Source organism: Ixodes scapularis, unplaced genomic scaffold (assembly GCF_016920785.2).
Source record: "Ixodes scapularis isolate PalLabHiFi unplaced genomic scaffold, ASM1692078v2 PGA_scaffold0__279_contigs__length_252992795, whole genome shotgun sequence".
Lineage (NCBI taxonomy): Eukaryota > Metazoa > Arthropoda > Arachnida > Ixodida > Ixodidae > Ixodes > Ixodes scapularis.
In genome coordinates, this window is record NW_024609835.1 from 243,628,118 (window position 1) to 243,647,508 (window position 19,391).

Genomic DNA, 19,391 nt, shown 5'->3' on the forward strand with positions numbered 1-19,391 from the left:
CTTGTAATCGCTCGGGCTTACTTCGCGAGCACCGAACGACTAAAGACCTGCCAAAGGCACCATCACGAGCATGCTGCATGGGTTTGAGGCTTGTCGCTGTCTTTTGTCTCTGTCGGTCGCTCTAGTGGGACGCGGGCAGTATAGCGAAGCTTTTCATGGCTAGGGTTCTGTGGATTTTTCGTGTGCGTGACCAAAAACTTTACGCTCGCACCGCCGCACACGCACACCCTTCTTGTATGAAAGATTCAAAGTAAATAACCAAAGCAAAGCGTTGACGAACGCGCGTGCAAAATACCATTTGTTTTAGGTTTTTTTGCTTTAGAACAATTACTGCTGCAGACGACGGCACGTGCGGCCCCTGGAGCACCATACCGTGCATTCTCCTTGATGCTTGGGTAATTTAGCAATAGGTTGGTTATCAATAGGCACCATTTTCAAGATCAGTAGACTCTCAGGCAGATAATAACGGTTTATCAAAGATGTGCCGCTGTCCGACCTGCGGGGCGGCGGAACAAACCTCACCGGAGAATAGCTCACCGGAGATAAGCTCACCCGAGATAAGCTCACCGGAGAAAAGATCATCGAGAAAAGCTCACCGCCAAACTGTCCGGTGCTGAGACAAGCTCACCTATCAATCTAAAAGTAGAGCGTCGACTCAAGTGAAATACGCTCACTCAACTGAAGTGTGCTGTGATGGCTTATGCCCATGCGGTCATTCTGCCATTCACTAGCAGAATATATTTTGAAAATATTATAACATCGTGTAACACGTTAGGCGTTGCCTGAAGAAAATAGAATAAGTAATTCCGATAGAAGGCTACTTTCAAAAAGAAAAAATAATAACAGAAGAAATGTTGATAGAGCGCTAATTAAAAAAAGAAGGTCTATTTCCTCTATTCTTGCTACGTCAGAATTAAATATGGTGACACACAAAGACGCTGTTGCATAACACGCAATCACGAAAAATATATTTGAGGTTTGTGTTTATTCAGTGTTAGGTCGGTTTGCCTTTGAGGAGCGGCGACACTGGTTTACGCTGTAGACGAGAACTTTTGAGAGTGCTATATTACTACAAGCCTGTGGTTTTTAACGTGCATCACGCCCCCGCAGGGGGCACCTGTGAAAGCAGGTATTTAAAGAGTGGCGTCTCCACGGACCCCGAGCCCCTCAGGGGGCGTCTGCACCTTAGGTGCTAGGTGCTTGGTGAGTAGCGTCACCACGGACCCCAGCCACGTGGGCCACCATACCCGCACGCAGGGGGCACCTACTTTAGTAGGTGCTTAATGAGTGGCGTCACTACAAACCCCGAGCCATGTGGGTTCGCCCACCCACGTCTGGCTGTGTGTGGCGTAGCCGTGTCCGGGGAAAAGGGGACCCTGGTGGTTGAGCTGAGCCCGGGGTATGTTTGGACCCTTCGGGACCCCCGGGCAAGGCAATACACCGCTTCGACCCCTGCTTCTCGTAGACGGGTGTCCTGGCTTGGCCCGACCACGATGATTCAATCAGTCGCGACTTCTACCTTCTTCTTCCTTCTTTCACTTTTCCTTCCACCTCTTTCTCTTCTGCACTCTCTTCCTTCCTTTTTCACCTTCTTAGGCGGTAAGGGCCAACCTTGAGTGGAAACAGGTCCTGTCCTTGCAACCACACTAGGGTATAGTGCCCGGGCAGCACTGGTAGTGTAATTGTGTCAGCCGAGCCTTTTTTGCTATGGCACGTTACCTACCCCCTTGTTGGGATCCGTGGTTGGCGGTGCACCCGGGCACTGAATTTCCTTCCCATCGATATGGGTTCTCAAACTAAAAAGCCTCCTGATTGGGCCCTGAAAAGGGTACGCACCGAACTACCGTTTCAAAATGAAATGTCCCTTGTTTCCGAAAAGTTTCAGAGATTTCTAGTCTTACATTCTGAAAGTGAAAAGCCCACTGGGCAAACTGTCCCCCTTCCTCGTAGCCAAGGTACTAAAAGGCGTTGTTGGTAAGAACTTTCCTGCGAAGAAAATGGCATCCGGAGACCTCCTTGTAGAGATCAGTATACAAAACAGCAGAGTGACGCCCTCCTGGCTCTCAACTCCGTTTCGGACTACAAAGTCACTGTTTCTCCCAGGGGGGGGAAGGTGCCGCCGCTTCCAATGCACCCTCCTCAGAATTTACGGCGCTCCGTGGGGGCCGCCATGTTAAAACTTGAGACCAGTGTTGCTGCATCTGTAGCTCGTCTTTAGGTCAGAGCTGACGGAGAAAGTCTGGCCACGGCGCAACACGGATGTACGCTGGAAGCTAGAGCCGGTTTGCTTTCGTTGTTTTTGTTTGGTCGGAGAAAATCTAGCAACAACGCACGTTCAAGTTTCAACATGGCGCCGGTATTGCTTCGGCGCTTCGGTTTGACCACGTTTGACGCGATTTGCCAGCACATGTAGCGAAGACGTGACCGGAGAAGTGCCCCTGTGATGGTCCCGGAAGACGGAAAGTATCATTCGTAATCGTCGTGCGTGCTTTAAAAGCGAAGAAAGTCACAGGGTCCTCGAGTGCGCAACCACAAGCCAAGGTTCACGACAGCGCTCCGTTGACTTCGGCGATCTTGTTCTGTTTGGTGCATAGAGATAGGTTTGGTGCAACACGGCGTTGCGACAGAGAGTTGAAACGTTCGTGGTGTGTCGTGCGGTGCTTGGAGGTACAATCCCATACTAACACGAAGCGCAAATTGGTTATTGTGGCGTTGAAATTCAACGGGTTCAGTTCCGTCGCCGTCAGCTGATCCGGTCCAACTGGTCCGGGAGGACGCAGCGAGCGCTTTTAAAAGTAAATCTTCCTTCGTTCCGTTTCAAAATGTGGAAGATTCTCGACGCATACCGTGAGTAAAATGCTGCGGGCGTTTTCAACAAAATTACGTCGTTTTAATTGAACAATGGACTACGGATTCTTGACCTAGACCTGCCGTTTTTATGCTTCGTGTTGTTGGCGTTTGCACAGCGACGCACACCGCCCGAGCAGATGATTCGGTCCTGCAAACGACCGGTCATACAGAATTTCAGAGAAACATAAGTCACCACTGATATTTTCTTGTAAATCTCGTGTGAATTTGTTGCGCTCGTCATGCGGTGTGAATAAATTAGGGCAACGTTTCCTACCTGCCTACGGATGCATGAACTGAGACCATTTTTTTTTTTGCGTTTTTTCTTTATTTTGGAAAGAGGTCTTGGTGAATTTATTATAGTACAATCACTTGAGAGTTCAGAAATTGGAGAGAGCGAGCATGCTTTCCCAACTTTGTCACTTTTCTCTCTGGCATTGCCCCTAGTTTCAAGTTGCAGTTTCACTAGACATACTTACTAGCAGGTACAAACTGCTCTAAAGCAGGTAAAAGACTGGTAAGTCAGAGCGGTGCGGACCCCGTGTTTCGCGCTTTTCGCAAGGTTACTGGGTAAGTGCTTTTGCGAGGTATGCGGAATACGCAAACGATTTTGTTATGCCTGTCGATTGCGTCTCTCCAGCAAAACGAATAAGATGGTCTACAAAGGCGCAATCACAAGCCAATATTTACGATAACAGTGCATTTGATTCGGTGGTACTTGTAGTTGTATTTTACCCTGCTTTCTGCAACAGCGTGTCATGACGAAGAGCTGGAACGTTCACGGTTTGTGCTGGGCTACCGGTTGACCCAGGGGCAAATCCAAAATTCCGTTTTTTTTTTTTGGGGGGGGGGGGGGCGAGGGGGGAGGGAAAATCTAAACTCTAAAGCAAGATAAACAGGACTCCGGTTGCGCCTTTTGTTTTAACCGCCGCAGTACCACACTGCGCCGACGGGCCCTAGATGTGCGCCGCTGCGCCGACTTTTGGTTCTAACTTCTAAGCCGTGCTTTGAAACCGCCGCCGCGGACTTCAGTCTAGGCGACGGAGTGGTTCTCCAAGTGTGTGCGCCTGCTAGGGTGCGGCCTACCCTATTTCGAACCCTCGTCCTTGAGTACCGAGCTTCCTACCACCTGGCAGGACGGGAGTTGGTTTTATTTCGGGGGATCCACCCATGTCAAACGCCCTCCAAGAAGGGGGCAGGGGGGGGGGGTCGACTGTTTGGAGGGTAGGCGGCCGCCCCCGTCGCCTCCCTACTCCCCCTGGGGTCTGCCCCTGGATTGACAGAAGCCCGCGTCGCCCGCATCGTGAGTGCACTTGGGCTGTTGTAGTGGCTCTAGGCTGTTGATGCTCAAGCCTTTCATCCGCGGCTTGCCGTCAGCTGATCCGGCTGCTCGACGGTGAGGAAGCGGCGAAAGTGACCTCTGAAGCAAATCTAAATCCTTGTTCATCCAGTTATCCGGTGTCAAAGTGTGGAAGGTGTCAAAAGTGTACTGAGGGCGGGAACTACGAGCGTTTTGCCTTGCTTTCGTAACCGAAACCAGAACAGCGAGATAACTGCCTTGCGTACTCCAAAATGATGGAAGCAATAAGTTGCCAAAACCTGTTTTTAGGGTTTCAAGCCGAGTAAACAAGACAAATATAATTAAACTTCGTTGTCTGCATGCAGGAGGACTTATATAACACAACAATATATTCTCTTTCCAAAACGAAAAAGAAAGTAAAACTTAGTCCGCCGTATATGGCAGCAACTTCTCCACTGCAAAACCTATGCTGGCAACGTAAGCGGTTTTAATATGGCAGCCTCCGCTTTGCGCCGCGTTCCCTTTCCCTCCTTCCCCCCCCCTGGTTTCTCCGCACCGCAAACTGAACACTGTCCAAGGAGTTATTTCTGAGGACGACCTGCTAGACACATCAGATGCAGAGCTAGTGGAGGGCCTCTCTAGCCAAGGAGTTGTCGCTGCTCGACGAATCAATATTCGTCGTGATGGCAACGAACGGAAAACAAAGCACATCATTCTAACCTTTGACAGCACCTATCGCCCTGCGACTGTAAAGGCAGCCTACCTCCAGTGCAGAGTCCTACCCTACGTGCCGAACCCCCAACGGTGCATCGAGTGCCAGCGGTTCGTCCATGGGTCACGTAGCTGCCGGGGGGCCAACACATGTGCTAAGTGCTCAAGCAAAGAACATGTTGCCGACAACTGTGACAATGAGCCAAAATCTGCGAACTGCGAAGGTAACCACCCTTCATACTCGCGCTCCTGCCCTCTCTGGAAACAAGAAAAAGAAATACGTTGAAAGCCAAAGAAAACATACCATACGTAGAAGCAAAGAAACGATTTTCTTTCTTATCGAAGAGTGGATATGCCGAGGTCGTGCGCTGGGGACCGGCACGACCAGCGACGGCATCATAGGGAACCCAGACGTCTCCGGATGATCTGCGTCTCTCGTTGAAGTCCCCTCCTAAACCCACAGGGGCGGTGCCAGTGGCACCCACAGCGATCACTTCCCCATTATGGGGAAGCGATCACTTCCCCATAATTTTAGGAACAGTTATACCTCTTCCTTCGATTTCGACCCGCCTTCCAAGGTGGAAGTTTGAGAAGGCCGACTGGGCTCTGTTTGGTTCAGAAGCTGTGTTTGACCCCTCTTTATTTACTAGTATGTCTGCAGAGGAGGCGACAACGTATATCACTGAATGTTTGATTAATTCTGCGGTATCGTCTATCCCACAAACCTCTGGTAAGCTCCCCAGGAGATGCAAACCCTGGTGGAACAATGAGTGTACAGCCAGTCGAAAGAAACAAAATAGGGCTCGGAGAATCTTCCGCCGATATCCGACGACTCTTAACTTGATAGAATTTAAAAAAATCAGAGCCAAGGCTCGATGGACGAGAAAACAAGCCAAAAAGACATCGTGGGTTAAATATATTTCAGCCCTAAATAGCTTTGTACCGTTAAAAGAAGTGTGGGACCGCCTGCGGAAGGTCTGAGGAGATTACGAATCCTTTCCAACTCCTCCCTTTTTCTCCTCCTCTGTATCACTCAAAGATCAAGCAAACATCCTTGGCGAACATTTTTAGCTTATCAGTAGTTGCTCAAATTTCAGTTCAAAGTTTAAGAAATTCCAGTCTATTGCTGAAAAGCAGTCAATCTCCATGTTAGGGTCTGCCACTGTTTCATACAACAAACCATTCACTATGGATGAACTCAAAGTAGCACTTGCTGCAAAAAAGCAGGCTGCACCAGGCCCAGATAAAATTCATTATGAAATACTTAAACACCTGTCCCCTGAATCACTCTGCCATTTGCTGACCTTTTTTTAATCACCTATGAAAACAAGCTGCATTTTCTCAGTGCTGGAAATGTGCTCATGTTATACCTCTCTTGAAACATGGAAAAGATCCCTCCGCCCCTACAAGCTACCGCCCCATCGCACTCACTAGTTGCCTGAAGAAGACATATGAAAGGCTCAATAATCGGCGCATTCTTTATTTTTTGGAGACTGAGAACTTTTTTGATGTTAACCAGTGTGGATTTCGAGAGGGACGATCAACCACAGATCACTTGGTTCGTTTAGAAACCCTTATTCGTGAGGCATTTGTTCACCGACAACGTTGTGTTTTGGTATTTTTTGATATGCATAAAGCATATGATACCGCATGGAGGTATGGAATCCTTCGAGATCTGTACTACTGCGATGTGCGTGGTCAATTGCTTCAGTGCATACAAAACTTCCTAACCAAGCGAACCTTGTAGGTTCGCTTGGGTGGCACACTGTCATATGTTTTTAGCCAAGAAAATGGGGTCCCTCGAGGAGTTTTAAGCGTTACCCTTTTTGCTGTTAAAATCAACAGTGTTGGAAGGGTGATACCGCCATTGGTATCTTATTCTCTTTATGTAGACGACGTGCAAATCTCCTCTTCATGTAACCTCTCCAGTTGTGAACGGCAACTACAACTCACTATCAACAGGATGAGCAAATGGGCGGATGAAAACGGTGTCAAGTCTTCTCCCGAAAAAACTGTTCGTGTTCCCTTTTCATTGCGCTGGGGTTTGTCTTTGGATCTCATTTCGCATCTCAATAACATAGACATATCTGTTCAACAGGAACACAAATTTCTTGGTGTAATCTTTGACAGGAAGCTTTCTTTTGTGACACATTTGAAAAAGTTGAAACGCAAATGCTTAAGTTCTTTAAATGTTCTCAAGGTGTTGTCCCACATTTCATGAGGATCGGACAGGCGATGCCTCTTACGATTATACAACTACCTGGTTCGGTCTCGCCTTGACTACGGTGCAGTCGTGTATGATTCGGCACGATCCTCTACTTTGAAGATGCTAGATCCCGTTCACCACTTAGGGCTCAGACTTGCCTCCGGTGCATTTCGCACATCACCTGTGTTAAGCCTTTATGCTGATACACATCCGTTGTCACTTCAGAAACGCAGACAGTACCTGAGTCTTTTTTATGCTTATTGGGTCTATTCTAATCCACAACGCCCAGTTTACAGTGCCATTCACACCTGTCGTTTCTCTCGACTTTTTGAAAACAAGCCGAGCATTATACGTCCACTCAACTTTCGCATTCAAAATTTCAGTGCTTCCCTTCATGTCTCACTGCATGATGTTGCCGTGCTAAATTACAGGAACCGACTTGCTAAAAGCGCGAACGAGGTTACATCGCTCTATCTTTTACTCTATTTTTCCCTTCGACGGACGGAAGGAAGAACCGAGTCAATGGAGTAATTCGTTACTGAAAATGTAACCAAATTACACTACAAAACTACAATTTTATAAAAGTAATGAATTAATCACTAAATTACAAAAAAAAGAAACGTTGTATGTTACACCTAATTTCGTTACTTGCAAAAATTATTTCCATGTGTGAACTGAAGTAACTCCCGATTTTTTTTTTGTTGATATTTTGGATACTAAGAAAGGATCAAGCCATTTAGTCGGAAACGCTTAAAGGGGCCCTGCAAGGACTTTTTACTGTTTTTTTTAATTTGCACCGAACCTGAGCGCACTGAACGTAGTAACTTAGTGAAACTTTCCTTTTCACCAAATTCGCTCTATTTTAAAAGTTATAGGCAAATTAGAATTACAAAAACAAGCAAAAAATAACCTCCTTCATGACGTCGTAGGTCCTGGCTTGAGTGGCCGTGAACTAGAGGAGGAATAGTGAGCTCATCGAGCGCTCACGGCCGCCGCACTCCGTGTCGACGGCGCCGGAAGGCGCCACCAAAGCATGTTCTGGATAGCCTGTATGCAGCGGGCAGCCAAAGCGGCTTTCATTGCGTTTGCTGCGCGATTAAACACTATTTTGGCATGACACTTCATTGGCCACAAACGACAGCAAACACGGGGTAAAGATCAGTTCAGAATGGGAGCCACTTCGCGCTGCCATACCGCGAAACGGCCAAACCGCAAGACAAAGCCTCTCGCCGAAGGCCTCCGGAACGCTCGGAGCCGGTTGGATCCTCCTGTCCATACGACTGCAGCGCCACCGCGTACATCCGGTAACTTTCCGTCTCGGCGCCTGATCCCACTACTCCTTTCTAGTATGCGCCGCCTTTTCCACCGCTTGGCGGCGGGAATGTTGACGGGTCATTTCTTGTTTCCGTACTTTATAAACTGCATTTCTTTCTTTTTTTCATCTATAATAGTGAGCAAAAACTACTTTTATAAATAATTGAAACGGTTCGCGCCACTTATATCTTGTATTTCGACCAAAAAGAAGTTTTTAGCGGCTCTGACCAGTAGTAAGCCCAGGACCAAAGACGTCACAATTTACGCGCTTTCGGTACCGCGGGTCGCCCTTGTCGGTGGGGGAGGTTTCCGTGTCGTCCGGTTAAAATATGGCGCACTGATATTTAGCTACTCTTTCCGTGCCCGCTGCCTTGCCCGAACCCCAAGAGACGTGGAAACCGCATAAAAGGTAAACGGTTAGATATGATTGCAGGGCCCCTTTAAGCACTGCAATAATAGAGCTTGGATAATGATTGTGTGCTGGCGCCGGTAGATGAAAAAATGAATTCGTTTCATTCTTAACTTATTGAGCACGCGAGGATTTTTTTCTTCTCTTTTTATTGAGACAGCATTTATGGTGTCACCGACCCCGTGATCTTTGGCGTCATTCCGTTGCCCGATAGCAGTCTCGCTGATTATTTGAAACCCGGGAAAGGATGGAGGCAGACTTGGCGAAGGAAGGGGCGCCTCGATGGACGTCCGAAGAGCGTACTAGAATTGCCGAAGCGATGCTTCCCGGCCACATTTGGAGGACGGTGGTCGCCTGATGTCATCAGCATGACGTTACTCCTCAACACCGGCCACGCAACCACGCAAAGTGATCTTAGCGATGCCACAAAGCAACACCGTGGTGTCACGTGGCACAAATCGCATGACCCCGTCACGTGACACGAATCACGAGGCCGCGTCAGGTGAAGTCAGGTCACATGACGTCACGGTGGCACGTAACATTCTAACACATGACACGGCGCCACCTGACTATTATCTCGTAATAAAGTGACGATCTCGTGATCAAGCAGCAGCCAAAGTGAAGGTGTAGTTTTTTGTTTTTTTTTTTAGCTTTTTCGGGCTCGAGTCTGTTAGGCGATCGAACGGCGCTACTGCGCGTGGCCCATTAACGTGAGGCTCCCTCCGACGCTCGGACGGAAGGCTATAGAAGCGCGAGCCCGTGGAGTAGTTGAGCTCATTATCAAAGCCCCTTTGGGGATTTAGAGAGAAGGCCGTTCAATTTTTCCGTTCTCACTCCGCTTCGGAGCCCTTCCGAGCAGTCTCGGGATCACAGTACCTACCCCGTTCTCGCACCCGCTTCTTGTTCCCTCGTGCGCTTCCTGCAGTTCCTGGCACCATCTGATTCGTTCTTTCCCAGTGCCGTTATTAGGAAATTCTAACGTATCGCCTTTTCGGCTTGTTTAGTTAAGCGCCGGCGGCGGAACAGGGCCGGGGAGGGGAGGGTGTCGCGATTCTCGCTTCGGACATTTCAGACGCAGTTCTAGCGAACAAGAGACAACTCCGAAAATAAGCTGTGTCTCGCACCGTCTGATATAAGCACTACTCGTGTTTCTTTGCCGTCTAGAAAAGCCGTCTAGAGCGAATTGTTTTTCTTTCAACCCCAACATTGCATGTAATACGAAATAAAAAAATTATTATTATTATTATTATTTGTATAATTATTATTTTAATATATAAAGACACACTGAAGCCTAACAAACCTACAGTTTGTGACTGTTTAAGTTTACTGTCGAGCTATGGAATTGGAAATGCCATTAACATCCCAACAAGAGAAGTTCCGTTTGGCAGACTAGTAGTCGCTTGCATCGATCACATAAATATCAGAGCACCAGATGCAGTTGTGAAAATTGCTGTCGTTCATCAAAAGATTTTTTATCACTACTTGGTAGGTTGTCACTCTGAGCACCGAGCTGTTCAACAAAAATATATTAGAAGAAACCGCGCGTGTGTAATTCTAACATATACTATATTAAATTTGATGCTTTAGTCGCAGCCTTCAACTGGAATGACTTCCTGTAATCTACACAACCTTCTAATGTATATTCTGCTTATGTTGAAATTTTTCAGTCTTTTTATGAGGCCTCCCAGGAAGTAGTTAATTTCAAACAACGATCAGATAAGCCTTGGCTTGACATCGATATCATGAGAGCCATTAAGGATAAAAAAGCGTTATGGATACACTCTTGTCGCGCTCCTAGTCGTCTGAAGCTAAGGGCATAATTCTGTTGCGCGAGAAACAAATTGATTGCGATGATCCGATCTTTAAAGCTTCCAGAAAAGGTTTTCTATTTTTTTTATTTATTTATTTATTATTTTTTTTTTTTTTTGGGGGGGGGGGGGCGAGAAACCTGGGACTTAAAGGGCCCATGAAACGATTTTAAAATCGAATTTCACCCTCCGCACGTCGTAAAATTTGTGAAAAGAAACCCCAAAACACAAAAATAGAGAACTAAAAAAAATTCTTCGCTATAGAACTTTTAAAACAAAACCGGACTCTTTTGCGCCTTCTTTCCGTCGAAAGCTCTCTCAGCATGTCAGCCGAATCCACGTCGCCTATTGGGTAAAAACCTACCTCACCAGCACCGCGATCATAAACAATAAATAGCCGGCAAATGTTTCCTAAAAGTTCTGTTAAATAATGTTCAGATCCAGACTTTGCAGCGTAATTACAGATGTGACGAAAATTGCCGAATTTGATCATGCGCAGAGCCAAGTGCCATCTATCGTGTGGTAAACGAAGCAAGCGAAAGACCCTACTACGCCTGCGTAGTCAATCCCCGAGCGTCGTCTGCTGAACGGGTTCGCTCCTGGTCGCGCTTTCTTCGCAGGGAAGACTTTCGTTTTCTGGCTGCTCGAGTAGTGTTTGCATTGTTTGTGATAGATCGCTGGTTGGCTATGCCAAAACGCTGCAGTGTACCGAAGTGCCCGCATTACAGTTTCTGCAGTCCGCTGGTTAAGAAGAAACAGTTGCAGTTTCACCGCTTGCCACTCGATGAACCACGTCAAAGCCCTTGGTGCTGGCTCATCGGTTTGAGGGACCCCGGGTATACGGTTATTCGTGTATGCTCGGAACATTTTAACACCGAGCGTTATTACAGCCACATTCACAGTGTTTTCCGCGAATGTGGGCAGGTTCCAAAAGCCCTCCGCCTGAAACCCGATACGATTCCGACGCTTCGGCTACCGTCGCCCCCGAACAGGACACAGTCGTCAAAGGACCACGAGCGAAGAGAAAGAAAAGAGGAAACGGAGAAGTAATATAGACGCTTTACACACGCGTCAGAATACAGCCGCCATTGCTGACCTTCTCTTGTTTTACCGAGATACCGAGCCACTGAAATTGGTGTGGACGAGCCTCCACAAAAGCCAATGCTGTGGAGAAAGACAGAATAAAATCTAAGATGGCAATAACCTGGCCTGCTATGGTAATAATGAAGTGAAGTAAACGTAATAAGGGGAAACAAAAACTGAAGGTCAGTTATGGCGCTGCCCATGCACAGCTGCTGCAAAGCGTCTATAGTGCCTTAAATGGGTTGCAATTGGGTCACGAAACGATTTTCCTACTTCTTCCTCCTTAGCTTTAATCCTCAACTCAAATGCAAATTGTGAAATCACGCCGTCGTGACATTCTTCGGCACCGGTGCGATGACTCCTAGCTTCCATCGTGCTTTTTATGTTCACCATAGAACTTGTCATTCTACCGTGACGATAAGTACCATCAGGGCACTCATTGGCCACGAACGTGAATCCGAATATTCGTCGACGGATTTATTGTTGACGAGCGCATATGTCCGAGTGACGCAGTTCTCGTGTCCAATGCGTGAGCTGGGCTCGGCTGACGTCAGGTTGGCACCGCTGACGCGCTTTGGGAACCGCGGATGTATCATAGCGAAAAGGTAGGGAGCTTTCAAAGGAAAGAAGGAACAAAATAGTTCGCTATACTTTCAAATGTTCGTACCGAAAAGCTGGCTTTTGACTTTCTACCCTCTTTCTTTTGGCCAACTAAGCGACATGCGATTAGTAAAGCCTCAACTTAAAATCATTTATCCCAGCCCAAAATTCGTTCCATGGCCCCTTGAAGGGGGCACTACCACGCATCGGTAAGTAAAGCCCCTCTAACCTGGGAAAAGTGGCGCCATTCATTGTTGTGGGAATGCTCGGGACACGTGCCGCGTACCAGTTCTGGGCAGAACATGGTGTCTTAAATCTACTAAGTGCTGCGCTGTTCCGCCATGATCTTCCCAATAACTGGACGTTGCACGTGCCTCTTGCATCAACGCACCTTGCGGTACTTTTGAAACATGAAGGGGCTTTATCGGTAAACAAGGGGAAGTCGCAAAGACGACGAGGACGATCACGAGACTCGAAACTCGACGCACGAGACTGGCCGAAGTAGGCGTCTGCATCGTGGATCCTATGGAACGTTAAGAATAAACCACGAATGTTACAACGTGAAGAAGCTATCACTTTTTTTTAAATATTGCCGCGCGCAGGGTCACCGACTTGTAGAAAGTTCTCGTTTATTCTTGCTGCGGACATACAATTTATCGTTCATTCCTGCTTTTGTTGTTCTAGAAAGTGCTTGTTCATTCTCGCCCCGAGCGCGCTACGCTCGGACCTTCTCCGCCGAATCTTCGAGATAGTGACTCGCTCTAGATAAGAGGCCGCCGGCGACTTTGTCGAGTCAGTCTCGCCTTAGCGTTCGATCCTGCTCTTTCGCCGCCATCGACGCCATCATTTCTCTGTTCTGTTATTTCGGCACAAGTTCGCCTCATTAAACGTTTAGTTTCTTTAGTTATTCTTCGCCTCATCATTTGTCATTCGTGACAATACCAATTAAATTCAGTGGTGCAAACAAAATAGACAAGAATGACGAACTCTGTACGAAACGCTTACTGAAAAAAAAGCTGCAACACTTCTTGAAAAAAAAACAACAACAACAAAAAAAAAACGAGTTAGAGGCGAATAATGACGTATTTTCACCCCGTCAATCTGAATATCACGTTCCTTTCCTCTGAAGAAGTAATTAAAGGCGAAAGAACACAATAAAACCTCCGACTAGTCGTGACGTCATACTAGGATCTTTTGGCCGCCAAGCGCGTGTCGCTCGTGTAGGCAGCACGTGCGATTGTAAGCTTGCCAGGTATATTTTTCCACACTGACAGTCCTAACGTCTATTCGTGACCTTTTTGGAAATAGCAAGTTAGCGCACGCATAGCTTCGACAGGAGCTGAAGATACGCGAGAGCAGGGATTCAGAAATCTCCTTGTCTGTCAGCACGCCCAAGAAAAAAAAAAAGGGGGGGGGGGGGGGGGGGCTTCAGTGGTACTTTCAAAATTAATTTCTGCAGCCTCCGTGCACCCAATTGAAAACTAATTGATTCGCGATCCTGGAAGCCAAATGAAGACGATATAGGTGTGTTTTTTTTTTCTCAAATGCAGAACTGCTTCAGTTCCCTTTAAGTAAATCTTTTGATAATATTGACCACATTTTATTGCCGTGAGCTGTTTGGGGCGTGCCGAAGCCAAGCATTTCAAAAATTTCCATGGCACCCTCAAATGTGTAGCGCACAGGAGCTTGTAAGTCTCGTCACGCTGACATCAAACACTGCAGCGGATTAACGTCTAGAATAGCTTCGTTCGTTTTATTTTCAACGCTTGCACCGGTGCAGAAACGTGTAATGGCGAATTCCACTCGTCGTTTTGGAGGGCGCCGGAATCGACTTTTCTGGAGCGAGCCTATTTCACTGGGCGATCGAGATCGAGACCGACGTGTTTAACTGGTCGTTTTGGATTAGCTCCCGCTCCAGATCTCGATCTGGATAGGGTTCCTCAATGACCTTCTGTTTAGAGTGATGCCACCCTTTGTAGTACCCGATGCCGACAGCACGCGCTCACGGGAAAATACAAAGAAATCGACGAAAACAAAATGCCGCGATAGTACAGTGAGCGCCATAGACGCGTGCAGGGACACGCTCTTTCACGCGCTTGTGAACAAAAAATAAATGTAAAAGTCGGAACAAAATGGCCAGATGTCTCCACCCTAAGCAAAGTGCACCATGAAGGCACCCTAGATCGGGATCCGAGAAAAGTCGCTCCCACGATTTCGGCGGATTCAACCGGAAGCCAGCCGGGTCAGCCCTCGGCGCACACACGTGACTTCCTTTCTCGTGGGGCATCTTGCCTGATCTCGCCCATCTCGCCTCAGAAGAAGAAGAAGAAGCATGTCGCGGGCTGGGCTCCCAGATTGTCTCGACATCAGGCGAATTCGTAATGGCCGCTTGCTTACCCCTTGGCTCGACAGCCGGTTCGTTTTCCAGGAAGAAGAAAAGAAGGTATTTGCCGCGCTACGGGCATTCCGGCAATCTTTGCTATAGTCGGATGTAACCTGAGAACAATATTTTAGCTCCACCCACAAGCGCATTGCGCCCATCTGAAGTGCCTCCGCCGTCGAGAAAGTAGTTCGCTAGCCACGTTGCTTTCTCTTCCTCCAGGAAACGTGTCTTAAACTACTACAATATTTATTTAATTCATTCAGGACATTTAAATAGGTTAGAATACGTTTTTGTCAACGAAATAGCTTTTTAGTAAAGAAAGAAAGTCATGTCCAATGTACCGTCTTCCCAATTCATTTTCTGTCCAAGATACTGTCTAACATACCGTATTCCAGCTCTCAGCAGTGCTAAGCCTCGCGCCCGCTTCGAAATTTTCGTTAGCGATAGCGTCGCTGGATTCTCACGTAGTCGCGCAAACACTGCTGCAAACGCAAGCCGATAACATTAAGATTTCGTGGCGTAACCTCGGGCACGTAAAACACGGTGCAAAAAAGCAGAATAATTGTCACGAGAAACTAGCGTCGCGTTGCTAAAACCAGCAGCCATGTTGAGCTTCTTTTTTTTTTTTCAAAAGGATCGCGATTGGTCCACGGAATCGTGACGTCATGAAAACGATTGGCTGGCGTTTCTCGGCGTAGGATTACATTTTCCTCTGAGAGGCATTTCCGGTTTTTTCTTAGCTTGCAACCGACTAGTGCAACCGACTATAGAAGCGCCTGAGCCATTCCTGCCGCCTGTGCGTCGAACACGTGTTAGCGCCGCGATTGCGAAAACGTCTTCGAACCGACAGTGGCGTCCGCGGAAAGGGGATTCCCGTGCAGTTGAATGACGGGAAGGCATCCGCCGATCCCGGAGCAGTGGTCATGTTCCGTAGGGGATCCGTAGGCTGCGCGACCCCGTTCGGATCGTGTGCTCCAGTCCGGATCTGGTCAACTGATCCCGGCGCGCTCCGAAACGCCTAGTGGAATTCGCCATAAGGTAGTGTACTTCCGGCATGGGCATTGAGATTCGACTGGAAGTACATTGCCCTAGACTGTTCTGCACCGGTGCAGGAGGGGCAGGTAAATCGAACGAAGTAGTGTTCAGGCTCCGCATCGGTGCCTGTCCTCACATTCTTCCTTCGTCAAGGCAGCGATTAGCACGTACAGATAATATAAACTTACGTGATGACAGTTATAGAGGTAGCCAGACTGAATTCTGGATAGGGTCTTGAGACCCTTTCGGAAATTCGGTGCCATCTGGTGTTTGAGATAGCAGTTGACCGCTTGCCATACTTAGGGCGGTAGTGGACCTGCGGTCTGGGGCCCTATGTTGCACGTTTTGGACTTCCACGGCGGCTATGGAGAAGGATGTGACGTTAACAACGCAGCAAATGCAGATTGGATGTTGATTTATGAGAGATCAGTCAACATCCAATCTGCATTTGCTGTGTTGTTGACGTCCCTTGCTTCTACGTAGTCGCCGTGGGAGTCCAAAACGTGCAACATATTGCCCCTGTAGTATTTTGCCGGGCAACCCCGCTTTCGGTAGTCAACGGTAGACGAGAACGCGTTCTCTACCTTACAATTCTCTCTGGATCTTTCAGTTTCGGCGGTGACAATATTTGAGCGGTAAGGACGAAACATCAACTCACATTGACGCCGTAATAAACTTTTATACGTCTAGGGGCTTTAGAGCCTATTACGTGCCGCCAACAGATTGACTGAACCCGGGTTAAAATGAATCCTTCCGCGGTTCTTCCTGCGTAGCGCCTTACTAGCGTCTCGTATCGTCTGCTTCGGAACATCTTCAACTTCTTCCATTATCAGTAACGACTACAGGTACAAAACGCTTGTCTGCATGAGAGATTTTAGGTGCCGCTTAGAAAGAGCGACAAACTAGTACGCTGAATATCAATTATTCGATGGAGTCTTTTTTTTTTTTTTGTTTAATTTTATGTGTAACAGCTTAGAGAAAGAAGAGGACAAGAGACGCGGACTTCGCGTGCCTCGAGAGATCGGTGTGCGGGAACCACGTGCAGACCACTTGCCGTGCCCACACAGTAGCGACAACCGAACGACATCCAATCCCTTCGTCTCGGTCACTGGCGTGCTCACGGTTTCTATGGGTGAGCTTCACGCTACAACTCTGAAGTGCCATTTCCGCTGAGCGTACATTCTCTCGCCTCTACCATCAGGCTTTACCACCTGAAATGTCGTTCGTTTATTTCTTAGAGCCCTAATCCCACTGGAGAGACAAGCAGGAACAACCGCACCAACGAGCCTCAAGCCTTTGTAGCATGCACGCGAAGGCAACTGTGCTAAATCAATTCAGCTGTGGAATATAAACGACATGTGCAACCGACGGTGTGCGAGAGAGTGTCCACAGCACTCTTGAAGGGCCAGAGCCGTTTATACTGAGAGAGTTTGGCCTTCTTAAGGAGATTTTGACAGTCTGACAACCACAGCAGCGTAGTCTGACAACCGGGGGATGACTACTTCCGTCCGCCATATTGTGGCTCTGACTCATAGGAACTCTACGCGATTTCTCAGGAATGAACAAGACAAAAAAGTAACGCCATATTGTGTTATCGCGAAATACGCTTGTTCTAGCGGCCAACAAGCTCCGCCCATCGGCCAAACTCTCTCAGTATAAACGGCTCTGTGAAGGGCTATGTTGCGCTTTTTGCACTCCCAGGAAACTTGGAAGAAGGAAGTGACGTCAACGACTAGAGCAAACGCAGATTGGATGTTGACAGAAGAAGACAAAAACAACATCCAATCTGCGTTTGCTGCGTTGTTGGCGCCACTTCCTTCTCCCTAGTCTCCCGGGAGTCCAAAAAGCGCAACATAGCACCCTTGGTGTCGGCGCATTTGCTACACCTCATCGCCTGGCAGCTCTGCCGTTCAGTTTGCTTGCTTGCCTTGCTGCTGGCGCCTCTTGAAGTTGGGAACGGCCTTCACCAGCGAGAGTAATGGTTTACGTTTTATTTTTACGCTGTCGGATCCTGCAAAGTGCTGCCTGCTCAGTTTCTACTGACAACGCGAAGTTACGTTTCAAAAGCGATACATTCGCCGCGCCATGCCTATCAGAAGCAAGCTTGTTTACACTCCTCGAGTGCAATAGGATCCACCACAGTATATGCTTGATTTTGAGAAACGCAGTGCTGCGGTTGGAAGTTGGTTGTGATCCCATCCGACCAATACAAACTTGTGCTTAGAGACGGTGCGTCTAAACTCTGTAGAGCTCAAAGTAGGTGGACAGTTTTCTGCGCCCGTAAGCACGAGCGCCTCACAAGGGCATGCGGCCCGTAGTTAAGCGGGGAAAACGACACTCGAACCGGAAATACGTAATATGATGGGAAGTCATATTTTTACTAATGTTATCACGACTCGAAATGCACGGTTGTGGAAAACAGACTAGCTCAAAATACTTAGCCTAAACCATATAAGGACGTAGGCATAAATGTCCAAGCCATTCGATGCCTGGGAGCCACCATTTGATTTATATGCTAGTCGAAAATTAAAAATAAAAAGGCTTATTTGACGTTAAAAAAGTACGTCAATTAGACGCGCAGCCTGGAAACATTTTCCTACAGACTCTAGAGAAGGCTGCCTAATATTTCGCGGTCATGGGAAGGGTAAACAAGTGAAATCGCTTTGCATTCTGCTTGTTTTACGTGTGCTTTTGTGTGCGTGTGAGTACGTTATAAACTTATCATATCATGGGTGATGGGCTTTGTACGACAGCTGCCTGCTTCGCCAAGGGAAGATTGAGTCTCTCGCGTGCTTCTGACTGCTTCACACGCTCACATGCAGTCACTTGAGTTAACGTGACGACTTCTGAACGATTCTTCAACTAGGGTGTCCTCGTGATTACTTTTTGGCGTTGTGTGTGGATGAGGCATTGGAACGAACTCTTCGCGACGCCCTCTGAAACAGCTGCAGGCGACAATTGAAATGTGGATGTGAAGGAGGAATACGAAATATGCGGGGATAAGAAATATATGTTTTACTGCTAAAGATAAGCAGAAGGTATTATACAAGATTACCAGCAGCAGCAAAAAAGATGTGAGAATCGTCTGCTACGTCAAAAGGAGCGCGACCAGCCTTACGTGCGCTGTTAATGATGATGCTAGTGTGGTCTGGTGCGAAGTGTGCGCCTTCTTCTGGGCGCCAAGCAACAGAACCCCAACCAGAGCGGATTTCCACAACTGAGTTGATCTATGAATTTTGCGCGAAGGTTTCGTTGGCAGACCCGCAATCACTAGTGCATACTTCCCGACTGCAAGCCTGCCAAAGGTAACTTCGCGTGCATGATCATGTGCTTTAGATTGGTCCATGCCGGTCGTTTTTGTTTGTTGCTCCAGTCGGACTCGGTCATTAGAACAATTCGCCTCCTTCCAGTCCCAAGCACTTTTCAATTTTTTTTTTTTCCAGAACTACAAATCGAGAACACTTCAAAAGAGCCAAGCGATTGCTCTTCTTCGTCTAGCGCCATCTAGTGGTTTTTCTGGGAACTAGAAACTTAGAGCACTCCAAAATATAGTCAAACTCATGAGTTGCATGTAATGCGTGTAAATATCTGTCAAACCGGTTATCCCGTTGAACTGGAGGAGAACGAATCCGGTTTGGCAACTTTGGTTATTCGGTTTTATCTAGTGTATCCTGATGATTTGTACTAGAAACAGC